The sequence below is a fragment of the Porites lutea genome, chromosome 4, assembly GCF_958299795.1.
Source record: "Porites lutea chromosome 4, jaPorLute2.1, whole genome shotgun sequence".
Taxonomy (NCBI): Eukaryota; Metazoa; Cnidaria; class Anthozoa; order Scleractinia; family Poritidae; genus Porites; species Porites lutea.
In genome coordinates this window covers 5,383,899-5,394,046 of record NC_133204.1, presented here as the reverse complement: position 1 = coordinate 5,394,046, position 10,148 = coordinate 5,383,899, and the positions used below count along the sequence as shown (strand labels likewise).

The 10,148-nt window shown below is 40.0% G+C and overlaps 1 pseudogene; it reads right to left on the bottom strand.

Moving 5' to 3' along the window:
* Window positions 1-5,064: 5,064 nt before the first annotated feature.
* Window positions 5,065-10,049, bottom strand: LOC140934063 (cytochrome P450 3A19-like; annotated as a pseudogene).
* Window positions 10,050-10,148: the final 99 nt, after the last annotated feature.

The window sequence follows — 10,148 nt, the reverse complement described above, 5'->3', positions numbered from 1 at the left end:
GCCAAGGTCCCAGCGGCACACCCCCACTTAAAAATTCCTAAAGTATCCCTTCGGTTCTACTTTAATGAATCTTTTAACTCTCTGTGGTTTTTGTATGCTAATCAACTATAACTTTCAAGATTTCAGCATAAGTAAACAAGCTTTTTTCCACTAACTTTCATATGAAAGCAAGCTAAAATGTGGTATCTCTTACAGGATCAGAAATTGGTCATGGAATACTCGCAGGAGCAACTGAACTACTTCAGACTCTGCTACGTAGGATTCGATTTGGTTCCAGTAGGACTGCGGCAAATCTTTAAAAAAGAATGGGATTTTCTTTATAAGGCAACTTCATTTGGAGAATGGAAAGATACAGCACAGAATGGTCGTGATTTTTATAATAAAGAATCTAAGAAAAGTCCCAAGAAAAACGCCCGGTACCTAACGACAATACAGAGTGGAAACACGGCAGAGTGGGACTCTTCCTGTTTGTTTTTTGCCATCCTGTACTCAGACAGCGTTGGTACTACCTTAAGTCCAGCTGTCCGGAAAGAGGTCGATGATATTCGTCAGGTGCGAAACGAGATCGCACATATCACGGAAGCTAAGCTGACAGATGCCGACCTCCAAACTTCTATAGTTAGACTGTTAAACGCTTTTACATCTCTTGGTCTTGCAATAACTGAGATCCAAGAAATAAAGAATCAGAAGACCTTTCCAACGAAAGAAGTGGAAACTTTTAAGAGACAAGTTCATGATCTCCAAGATGAGTTAGATCAGACAAAATGTGACCTGAAGGAAACAAAAAGTGCACTTCAGAGTACAGAAGCTGATCTGGTTTCTGCAAAAGAAGAAAACAAGGCTCTCACGCAAGAAATTAGTGCGAAACTTCAACCTTTTTGCTTTCTCGCGTCGACACCACCACACGATATCATCAGGCGTTCTCATGACATTAGAAGAATTACAAAGAAAATGAAAGAACTTTCCAGTAGTGCCAATGGAGGAGTTAGTACTGTGTATTTGTCAGGAAATCCAGGATGTGGTAAGAGTCAAATTGCACGGGAAATCGGACAACAGTTTTTTTCTGAACGAACGGGTGACGTTGAAAATCTGATTTTTGTTTCGACGCTGAACGCAGAAAGCATCGAGACACTTGCTGCTTCTTACCTGACTCTTGGAAGACACCTAAGGATAACAGAATACTCCTTGTCAGGGTTAGAATCTTTAAAATTAGAGAAGCCTCTTGAAGCAGTTCAACAGCTCCATCGTTTGATTTTGCCCAAGGTCACTAAGTTTACCAAATGGATGATTATAGCAGATAATGTGGTTGAGTTGCGTTCAGTTAACGCCTTACTACCTCAAACCGGTAGTAAAGAATGGGGAAATGGTCAAGTGCTGATTACTACTCAAGATAGCACTACAATTCCTCATAACGCTCCTCATACATATCATGAATCATTAAGTAAAGGAATGAGGCTGGACGAAGCAGTAGAATTATTGGAAAAAGTTTCACAAATTTCAGACCGAGAGCAAGCAGAAAATGTCGCCGATTTTCTCGATTTTCAGCCCCTGGCCTTAGCTGCTGCTGCTTTCTACGTGCAAACAGTTATTAGCAGTGGGTCTTCAAAGTATGAATGGAAGGCATACCTCCGCGACATATCAACATACGGTCAACGAAGAGAGGTTGAAACTGTCCTTGCGAATGAGAGTTTAGCCTACGCTACAACAACAATGGCTGCCGTAGAAATGGCCATGGAAAGAACTGTAGACACCGATAAAGTTCTTCGTCACGCATTCTCCTTTCTTTCGCTGTGCGCTCACGACGATCTCCCACTCGAAGCTGTTTCAAAGTTCGTCGAAGCGCAAACAAAAGACCAGCCGGAGGAGTTGATCAAGGCAAAGATTGTTAGGTCTTCTTTAGTTCTTGTTCATTCCGAGAAAGGAGATGAACGTAGATATATTCGCTTGCATAAAATTGTTTATGAAGCTTTGATTCGAGGCGAAGTCCTCAAGCTAACATCAGCGGAGATTAATTGCGGCTTGGCCGAAGCAGGAAAGATTTTCAAATCCCTGTTTGAAGAAAATAACGAGGATTATGCGATTTTTAGGACCCTGAGGCCCCACTGTGAATCTTTACTTAAGCACATGACACCAAATTGCAGTTCTGATCAGCTGAGAACTTTTTTGAGAACGTCGACGCCTTTTGTAGATTTGAATATGGTTGCCGATTGGTTGAGGCGTCTTGCTTCAATCTGTTGCCATTTTTGTGATTTGTTGTTTGCTAAAACTGTGGTCGATTTAGGATGCGACTTGCTAGAGGACATAGAAGATACTGACCCAGGTGCCTTTTTAAAAGGGGATATTTTTTGTAGCAGTGGCCAAGTGTACGATAGGATTGGAAAATATATTCAAGCGGAAGGATTTCACAAAAAGGCGCTCATGATTCGGAAAAAGATTTTCGGTGAAGATCATACCGATGTAGCATCAAGTTATAACAACTTGGCATCAGTGTACAGCAGCCTGGGAGAATACAATCAAGCCAAAGAACTTCACGAAAAAGCACTGGTGATTTGGAAGAAGATTAACGGTGAAGATCATGTCGATGTAGCTACTAGTTATCACAACTTGGCATCAGTGTATGACAGCCTGGGAAAATACAATCAAGCCAAAGAACTTAACGAAAAAGCACTAATGATTAGAAAGAAAATTTTGGATGAGGATGACCCCCATATAGCATCAAGTTATAACAACTTGGCATCAGTGTACAGCAGCCTGGGAGAATACAATCAAGCCAAAGAACTTCACGAAAAAGCACTTGTGATTTGGAAGAAGATTAACGTTGAAGATCATGTCAATGTAGCAGCTACTTATAACAACTTGGCAACAGTGTACTGCAGCCTGGGAGAATACAATCAAGCCAAAGAACTTCACGAAAAAGCACTGGTGATTTCGAAAAAGATTTTAGGTGAGGATCATGACAATATAGCATCAAGTTATTTGAACTTGGCAAAAGTGTACCGCAACCTGGGAGAATACAACCAAGCCACAGAGCTTATCGAAAAAGCACTGATAATTTGGAAACGGATTTTCGGTGAAGATCATGCTCATGTAGCAACAAGTTATAACGACTTGGGTTCAGTGCACTACAGCCAGGAAGAATACAATCAGGCCAAAGAGTTTCAAGAAAAAGCACTAATGATTAGGAAAAAGATTTTCGGAGAAGATCATCCCGATGTAGCAGCAAGTTATGACAACTTGGCTTCTGTGTACAAAGCCCTGGGGGAATACAATCTAGCCAAAGAATATTCGGAAAAAGCACTAATGGTAAGGAAATGATTTTACGGTGAAGATCATACCCATGAGTTTGCATAACAGTGCGGCGATAAAGTGTTGTCATCAGTGTTGAAAAGGTTCTCGGTCGATCCTTTGGTGAACTTTTCTTTTTTTGAAGAAAGCCCTTCCTTCATTTCGATTTTTTTGTTGTTGAACTGAAACTTTTTCCATATGGATCGCTATTATAACGTGCCGGTAGTTCATTAAAGCGTGAAAGAATTTCCTCGTAAAACGCAGGCAAGTTGTCTGAGATTATCACTTGGTAATTGCGGTTCATTGGAATTCTAAGCACCCATTACCATAGTCTTAAAGAATAGGACATCTCCATGATCTGGAGAGTATTTTATTTAAATCAAATTGATATCACCTTGTACTAACCTTTGACTGAATTCATCGTGATAAATTTTAATGTGTCAAACTATCTCAGACTCTATTCTGTAACACATTTTATATTCCATATCTGGAAAAATCCTATTCCAAGGTCTCTCTTTACTGTGACCTGTTTACATGAGATGAATGCCAGGGAGATTTTCTACTCAGAAAGACCTGATCATGACCCAAGGCACTTTATTTTACAAGATTCCCTGTATCCCTTGGAACATTTCTTAACTTTGTCTTACTGATTTTAAATTCCCCTTGGTCAGCCCTAGGGTTCTCCCTTCCCCCTGCGGGTTTCCTCTCCCCCAACGGGGTCGCCATTGACAGGTGCATAAGGTCCCTTTAGAACTGGTAAGGTAGGACAGGACACATTGATATCGTTGTTCGCTGACTTTAATTACTTCTCGAATCGCGTTGAATGTCCAATATGAGCTACCCTTGTTCCACAGGTTTTATTTCTGTTAGTTCTTTTTCCTAAGAGAGCCAAACAGAATTGGGTCTCGTAGCGGAGACAAAGAGCCTCAAAGCGTCCAAAGAAGTAGACTACGTAGAATAGGCTACTTGCGAGTTCCAAAAACCCTCTAGACTGCAAAACAGTCCGTATTTTTGCGTATTCAAGTACGCGCGAGCAGTCAAACAAAAGGTCTGGAACGAGGCTGAAAACAGAAAGCGAGACTGAGGAGAGACGCTAAAAATACGCCTCACACGCTTCACGCGCGTAAGACTCTTACGCCACGCTTTAACGATTTCTTTACTGATTTTGAGAAAAAAACCGACTGTTTTGCAGTCTAAATACCCTCAGTCAAATGAGTTTTATTTGCATGAGAATGAAAAATCATTTCCAAATCAAAGGCTGAGCACTTAACCTCGTTTTGATACAGAGGCGCGGGAGAACTCGGAAATGGCCTTTGTATCGCGGGTGACTGACCCCACCCCCCTCCCCCTCCCCACCTCCCCCGCCACCACGACCACAGAAGGGCTCATTTTTGTTTATGTCAAGGTGTTTTTACGGACCTGTTTATTTTAAGACACATTTTACGGCACTTTTGCCCGCGAAGATAGAATCTCCACCAGGAAAACTAAACGATATTAAAAGCAAAAAATATCATTTTTAGGTCTGTATGTTTTGATTGGTTTGTGGAATTTAAAACTAAAAGATATTCAAAATTTGCGCCAAAACCGTTCTAAAAATTAAACCGGTCCGTGGAAACGCCGTGACATGAGCGCATGGAGGTTGTTCACTCCGGGTTATGGGTCCCTGGCTTGGTTAATAAAGGATTTAATAAATAGCCAAAAAAAGGAACTCTTCTCTTGCGGGACCAACCCAAAAGCTCCGTCAAGGTGAGCCCTTCTTGCCCGCTCGGGCAACGGCCTATCAAAAAATGGATTCGCTTCATATTGACCGCGTGGGGATTCAGCCATGAAATAAATTGAGATTGCAAATAGCAGTTGATAATTCGTTAATGATTCAGTTTACGTATTCGTAACCGCATTGGCGGATCTGGCCTCGCTGTAAGTCGAACCAAGGGTGTCACAGTGAAACCAGGAATCTCTTCAAATGCAAACTGCCGCAGAAGGCTGATTAAAACGACTTTCATCTCTGCCAAAGCAAACTTGTTCCCGATACAAGAGCGAGGGCCAGCAGAAAATGGTATGAAAGCGTACGGGTGTATGGACGGATGGGTGTCATCTGCAAAGAGAAAAAAAAAAGAAAAGCTGCAGCAATTAAAGATCACCTATATGGCGCGATTTTCCAGTGCAAATATTCCAAAGATCAAACACCAAACCGTCTAAGTGATGATAGGGAGATAAGGGGGAATTAAGAACCGAATGAAGAAAACCGATTTTAAACTTCACTAGCATGCATGATCAGTATCAATGCTATTATATTAAGGGAGTTTGAGCAGCGACATTTTTCAGCGACACAAATCAAGCGGAAGGGAGCCTTTTTCTCTTTTAATATGTCTTGACGATACCAAATTTGTATTGCTAAGTGATTTTACTCTTTTAGAGACGATCAAGGCTGAAGAGTGCCGCTTCCACTTCCGGTTGACGTGCGTCGCTCAAAAAAGTTGCTGCTTAAAGGAGCTGTGTCACGAAATTCACCCAAATTAGGAAATTACAAAATGCTAGTTAAATTAAAAGAAACAAAAAAGTAACCACTTGAAAACATTAAAGGAAGGTTAAAATCAGGGGCACCCAACGACAATTTTCGGAAAATATCTGTTCGGAACACGATTTGAGATCTAGAATTTTCGGAACATTTTTTGTAAAATTTCTTGTTTGCCTGCCTCTCCTAGGATTTTCGAACATCTAAAAAATGGGATAATTGCCTATTTTTAACGGATTTTTACCCTAAATAAGGTCACCTAGAATTTTCGGGAGCCTTTTTTCTGGCTGAAATTTTCAAAGAGCTAAGTTTTGACCCTATAATTTTCGGATCACTAGACTTTCAGCTAAGAAATCCGAACAGATAAAAAGTTTTTAGGGGATAAAAATATGCCTATATCTACTAAAAAATACTAAAATACGTTTAACAATGCTATGTTTAAGTGGTTTTGAACTATATTCTCGTTGGGTGCCCCTGTAAAATAACACAACAGATACAACAGATGCCACGGATGGGCAAAACTGAAGAAGATTGAAACGGATTGAAATTAGGGTTTTTGAAAACTGTTCAGCCTAACAGTTTTTCAAAGTTGATCTCTGCCGTTTGCAACTTCAAAAACAATACTCAGGAGACATATTTGTTTGTCTCGAATCTCTGATTTTGTCATTTCCATGTAATTTCTTTGCTTAGTTTAAGTTCCATAGCGATTGAGGGCGAGTAATTGGCAAAATTAAACAAAATAAACCGGACTGCCGTGACACAGCCCCTTTAAGTGTGCTGAAGTTTGTTAAGTGTTAGAGCAAAGTTTGCACTGTATTCTGCTGTTTTTGTTAAGTATTAGAGCAAAGTTTGCACTGTATTCTTCTGTTTTTGTGTTAACGTCTGCTTCAGTTTCTGTACCAGTACGGACATGCCATTTTTAAAAAGATCTCAGAGAAGATTAGCAACACTGAATTTTCCACACCACAGATCACCCAATTTTATAGACTGGATTCTCATCCACGAAAGACTCTCAGTAGATTAAAATTAAAGGGTACAGGGAATGCTGTTTTGTTGGGGCATAGCTCATTATCTGTACCATTATAAAGAGGTACAGGCTCCCCCCCCCCCCCCCCCCCCTCCCGCTGAAAAACAAAAATGCTGGGTCATTTTTTGGCTCGATATAGGTACTGACTGAAACCACTCAAATCGCAGTCATTTTAGAATTAAGTGCACTGTGCAGTATCAATACACACAATCACGTTACTCCCGAAAAAGTACACTCCTAACATTTTTATAGAAGACATTTTTATATCAGTCTGTTTTTATAAGAAGTCGCAAAGGCCTAAAGGCTTTTCTGAACACTTAAGATAAAGAGAAGACAAATTTACCTTTCTCATCAAATCTATTTGGATCAAAGGCGTGTGGATCTTTCCAGAACTTTGGTGAATTGTGAACAACATCAACTCCTAGCCCCACATAAGTCCCCTTGGGAATCTCATAGACGCCAATGACGTCATTTTCTTTGGCGACTCGAAACATCATAGCTGCTGGAGAATGGCGTCTTAACGACTCTTTGATGACATTTCCCAAAAACTTCATCTCAGCCAGTTTTTCCCAGCTCAGGTCTGATAAATTTGGTATCACCCTTTGAGATTATCGTCTGATCTCTTCAGCGATCTCAGGATGTCTAGCCAGCTCATACAGTGTCCACGTCAAGGAGACGCTTGTAGTTTCATGACCAGCTAACATAAAGGTGAACACCTGAGCTCGAAGAAGTTCATCATCCATGGCTTCACTGCCGTCCTCGTCCCTCTGGTCCATCAATAAGCCCAGCAAATCTCCTTTGGAATCGGCCATCCCTTCTTCTCTTCTTTTGCGTCTTTCTCTGATGATCTTAATAGAGGCATAATATTTCATCATCGTCATCAGTTTTTTGCCTTGTTTCAAAACAGTGCAAAGGGTTTACAGATAAATTTGTTTAGGACAGGGGACCTCAAGGAACCATCCGCCGCTTTTAAGAGAGACCACCCGAATGTAAATATATTTTACAAATAACAGAAGTGCGGCGCACGTTCGGCTTGGCTGACTCCGGATTATTAATTTTTAGTAAAAACTCTAACGTCTTTTTCTTTAAGCTAGGCCGCGGCTAGGTCAGAAAACCAATCGATAAATAGATAATTGTCGATAATCACGTTTTCATTCATATCGATTGTATCCATAAAAATCGATCGTAACAACTTTTTGCGTTGTCAGCGCTATTGATTTTATCGATTTTATCAACATTATCGATTTCATGGTCTTTCATTGCCTTCAAGGTTTAAAACCCAGTAATCCTGAATAATGCATTGAAAACTGGGCCTCGAATGAAACACTTGCGAACGGCTAGCGACTGGCGTTATCTGCATAAGTCTTTACTTGCTTTTCCGTTTACTTTCGAAATAAATTTCATTGGCACCCGCCAAGTCGAGTTTCAAACGTGAAACGCTACCGAAATTGTGCCAAATTAGCCTCCTCCCTTTCTCCTTTTCCCAATGAGATTCGGCAGAAGTGAAAATCATAGTTTCCAATGCAAGCAAGCTGAATCAATTGTTTATGATAAGTTTACTCATTTATAACTCTTTAGTGGAGGTACCTCTATGGACCTAGTCCATGGACCTCTTTGTGGACCACCCCTAATTTTTAAAGATGGATTTTTATCACAGGTCTAAACGAATTTTAGGAAACTTAAAAGGACGAAATTGTGTCAAAGGGGCCATTTCATAGAAGTGTCTCAACATCACTTTTGTCCATCATTGTAGTCTAATGACCTTAAATCCCTCGAGTATCCTGTAGCTCAGTGGTAGAGCATCAGGACTAGTAACCAGAACGTCATGGGTTTCACTCTTTTCGAGAGTACTCAGATTCTCTAAGTCCGTGGTTGTTATCTCGCAAACCGGTTCTGTAATCAGGGCTGTCAACAACCCATGTTTTCTGATATTGAGAATTGATAGGGAACAAAAGATAGAAGGCATCATAACACACAGTACATGACGTCATTTGCACAAAAAAATTCTCGTTGACTCTGATAGTCACAAATATTTGCAGTGACACAAAACGCGCAAAAAATATGTTATTACCATAGTAACATTTGTCCTGATTGGTTTTCTTTAATATAATGGCATACGGGAGTTTATGAGGAAACATTAGATGTTAACAGTAAAATAACTGGATCAAACAAGGCAAAATATTTGAAATTTCATTGTCGGAAAGTCGAGTCTACAAGAAATGGCAGCTTTGGCGATTACCCGGGAGATTTCAGACTCTAATCTGGAGACTGGAAGATACGGTCCAAAATCTGAAGTCTCCCGGATTATCCGGGAGAGTAGTTGACAGTACTTTGTAGTTACGTTGTGTTGCACTCATGACTAAAATGCTAGTGGTCATTAAGGAAACACTAGTGTTCACATGATAGTAAAATGCAATGAGCGGTGGCAGAGTTCTCTCGCTTTCCTATCATTTTGTTCTCTGTGTGAGAGAGCTGACTGCTAGCAGGAAAAAACAAAGATAAAATTATGACGGTAAAATTAAAATGATAGAAAAAAACTGTTGTATTATTTACCTTAAGAACAGTTTCATCAGTCTTTTCAAAAGATTTCTGTTCCTTTATATTGTCATCCAGTGGGAGAGAATCATAAAATGGAATAAGCCTCTTTTTCATCAACCGGCCAAATGATAAATTGTGTTGGTGGGCGTGGCCTTTTTTATTAAATTATTCACACATTTTGATGCTAGTTACATGGAATATAGTAGAGTGCAAGCATATCATTAAAGGCACATAAATCATACAAGATAGTGCTAAGTTATGCACATGTTATTGATTTCTATTGTACTTTGGAAATTAAGAACCTACTTCAAAACTTCAGCCTGAAATGGTTCTTACGTGAAGGGTGCTTAAAATGAAAATTTCAGCCTCACAGGTTCTTAAATTTTAGGTTCTTATACGTAGGGTTTTACTGTATTTAGTCTTGAAGAATAAGGGAGAAGGGGAAGGGGCTTAAACTTTCTTCCCATGAAACTAGGGGGGGAAGAGGGAGAGAGGGAGGGGGCTTAATTGAGAAGGGAGACTGAATAGAGGATTTACAGTAACCACACAAGATATTATTATTTCAAAACAACGACTGCAAAATTATGCACTTTCTTTATCCCATGCAATTTCAGCAAAATTGCCAGTACATCTACATGTGTTCAACATTGCATGAGGGGTTAGGCATATGAAGTTGTAAGTCATTTCATTGGTTTCTTTGCAGCAATTAAAAAGTGACACAAATTTCAATTTTGTCCCAAGACTTAATATAATTCAACATCTTATTCATGATCAAAACAGAAA